We start from the raw sequence: 3,139 nt of genomic DNA on the forward strand, positions 1-3,139 counted from the left end.
ATGTAAAAAGTTACATTCTCCACATGTAGACATCCAACACGCATCACTAGGTTATTAGTGTGATATTGGAACTGCTTGCGGGCTAAGGGCTTACCCAGTATTGAGTGGACGTTGAGGGGGGCAGTGCAGCGGGTCCTCGGGAGCTGGAGATGCTGGACAAGGGACCCGAAATGAAGTTCCCGGCTGACCCTGAATCCAGGAGAGCAAAGACTGTAGTTGGACATAGCATGGGACAGGGCAACTTCAATGAGTAATGGTTTGTAGTGCACAAGAGGAGTACTCACAACACCGACCATGGGTCGTGGTGGGCGTGTAGGGCATCTAGTGATGTAGTGGGCCCAAGTCCCACATTACAGACATAGACTTTGGGTCATAAGGTCGCGGCCGTCTCTGCTGGGGTGAGTCGCAGGGAATCTACTTGCATTGCTTCTGTTCCAGCAGCTGCATGGTCCGCCATCATGGTGGGGAAACAGAGGCTGAAGTGGTATGGTGGAGGTCCTTGAAGCAGCACTCTCGGCGGTTGGCTACTCTTAACGGGCGAGCTGAATGAATCTCTCCAGTCCCTATGGCGTCATCATATGGGGACAGCTGGAGACGGAGAGAGGGTTCAAACCTTGTCTGAAAACGGTGAGCAGTGCTGGTTCATTCCACCCACTGATAGCAGCCAAGGTCTCGGAATTGGATTCTCAGACACAGACCTCCTGCCCTGCCTCAGGGCATGCAGTTTTGCTTGGGTGGAGGAATCGCCCTCTGGTAGGTCTAACACTTGAAATGAGCCACGGTTGTCCACCGATGCTACTGTGGGGCCATTTTGTCTCCAGACGCTTTCAGCCCATTGCAAGGCAAGCCCCGAGCAGCAGAGATGATATAGGCTACTCTTTGTCGGTCTGTGGGGAATCTGTGTGGCTGCATCTCCCAGGCCTCTGGAGTTCCAGAATATGGGCTGGATTCACCACTCACGTTCCCTGGAATCATAGCTGGAGGTGCTACTGGAGTTGCTGTGGCGCATGGCAGCTGCTTGATTTGCAGAGTTGGGAAGTGTTAGCCGTGGCATTGTCCACCATTCCCTGGAAGGGATCCACATGTTCAGCTCTTAATGGTTGAGGCTCCATTGCCTGGTCTGGCCTTCTGTCAGGGCACACAGACTCAGGAAACAAGGTTAGGCTCAATCAAGTCGTTTTAATTTGAAAACAGCAACCAAGGCAGGAAAATTTAAACAAGGTCTTGAAGTGAAGTTAACGCTCAGAAGAACTTGACAAACAAGGCAGTCCTACATAAAGGCTCCAATCCTCCAATCTTGAGGATATCGTCCAACAGAAAAAGTCCAATAGAAAATGTCCAACATAAAAGTTCTACAACCTGGGACGTAGCAGGAAATTCCAGAAACGAGGCGCTGGGCTTGGAACCAAGGCGCAGTCCGTGCACTGGAGTAAGTGTCTCCGTTGAAGAGGCCAGACAGAGAGAGCAGAGTGACAGGGGTTTATATGGGCAGTAGGAGATTGGCTACAGGTGCTGGGGAGTGGCAAACGGGAGATTGGATGATTGGGTAATCTGCTGACTGGTGATAGGATGATTGGGTAATCAGTAGACAGGGGAATTAGATTGGGAGATCGTTGGAGCAGAGTGACGAGGAGGAGAGACTGGTGGAGAACTTGGTGGTGTCGTGACAGTCATACCTTTTGTCTGGTCAGGTCAGGTTTCTGAACCCAGCTTTTTCCACTATATAAACAGGCACTTGATCCAGACAGATTAATTTTGCTACTGCCCTGTTAAGCCGTTTTACCTCTTTGGAATCCCTGGGGTACTCGTTGTGCTGCTCAAACATAGCTTGGAGGGTTGGCTGCTGAGTTGGCTGCTGCCTATGAGGAGTTGCTCTTTCAGAGCCCGTGGCTGCAGACTTCTGTAGAGGAAGAAAATGGAAATATTTAAAATATGATGGTGAGAAATTTATCATAACGGAGGACCTAAATAGTTTGTATGATGGTAACAATAACTTTTGACTAACTTAACATAACATGTAGGCTATGCAATGGCTAGTGATATAGTGCTTATAACTGCTAACATTCACTTAGCCATAACATTATCATAATTAATAGTAGGAAATAATGAGTGAACCTAATGTTATTTAAGCTGATAAATTGATTAATATAGGCTAATGTTTCCTTTACTTCAATGTCTGATTTGTTTGATGGATTCTTTGAACTTTATAATTGAAGTCCATCACACAAATACACCTACTTTGCGGAAGTCTGTGCTCTTTAAATGCTGTAATAATCTAATATAAATAAGTCACTGACGAACATGCACATTCTCTGATTATAATCATATAGCCTATAGATCATTTTAGCTGATGCATGCTTTATTTTAGCAGCTTGCAAATTAAGAACGTTATCTATGAAAGCTGCGTTTTCAGAGATGTTGAATTAGACATAGGCAGGCAGGCTACTGGTTAGCCATGAGGATAATGCCCATAGTTAGCCTAGGCCTACTATATCTCTGTATCTCTAGATATAGCCTTGTCAAACTACGGTAGTGCAAAATAGTGACTTGTCACAAAATAATCCATAGCCTTTTCATTTCACTTATTTAAGAGCATGAATGTGATCGTGTTATCTTTCACATACTAACCTGTCGGTCTTTAAACTCCTTGTACAACTCGGCGTGCTTGTCGGCCAAGTGTTTCGCCAGGTTCGAGGTGTTGGCTCCCTTTGTTTGCATTTGTTTGTAGCACTGGCGACAAACAGGTCTCGACTTATCGGTAGCTTTGCCCTCACTGTCAGCAAGGTATGCAAAGTACTTCCATATTTCACTCCTCGCGTCATCTTTTTCTACCAGTCGTGGACCGGCGGCCACAGTATCACTTGTGCTTGCACATGCAGCCATATCGCTATAGTGTTTGTCACATGACAGCTGCAGCTTCTTTGCTGCGTGCGTGAGGAGAAAAAACACAGACGTCCACAGGGAGGCACTGGAAGCGTGCGTTGCACACACCAACATGAAATACGTCTCTTACAAATCTGGAACGCAGTCATTTTAGAAGTATCGATACTAATGAATTTAGGTATCGTGACGTTTTTAATTTGCGAGAATCGCGATACTTTTGAAGTATCGGTGCACCGTACAACACTAGTTCCTTGGC

At 46.4% G+C, this 3,139-nt stretch overlaps 1 protein-coding gene across 1 annotated transcript in view; it reads left to right on the forward strand.

Annotated features, from left to right (window-relative positions):
* The first annotated feature begins 1,621 nt into the window (after window positions 1-1,621).
* The window catches only part of LOC125287544 (cell death-inducing p53-target protein 1-like), a 16,844-nt gene continuing 15,326 nt past the window's right edge, over window positions 1,622-3,139 (forward strand). The window contains exon 1 of the mRNA XM_048233440.1: window positions 1,622-1,938. The gene's annotated coding sequence lies outside the window, so the exon portion shown is untranslated. The remainder of the gene's footprint in view (window positions 1,939-3,139) is intronic.

The sequence above is a fragment of the Alosa alosa genome, chromosome 22, assembly GCF_017589495.1.
Source record: "Alosa alosa isolate M-15738 ecotype Scorff River chromosome 22, AALO_Geno_1.1, whole genome shotgun sequence".
NCBI lineage: Eukaryota > Metazoa > Chordata > Actinopteri > Clupeiformes > Clupeidae > Alosa > Alosa alosa.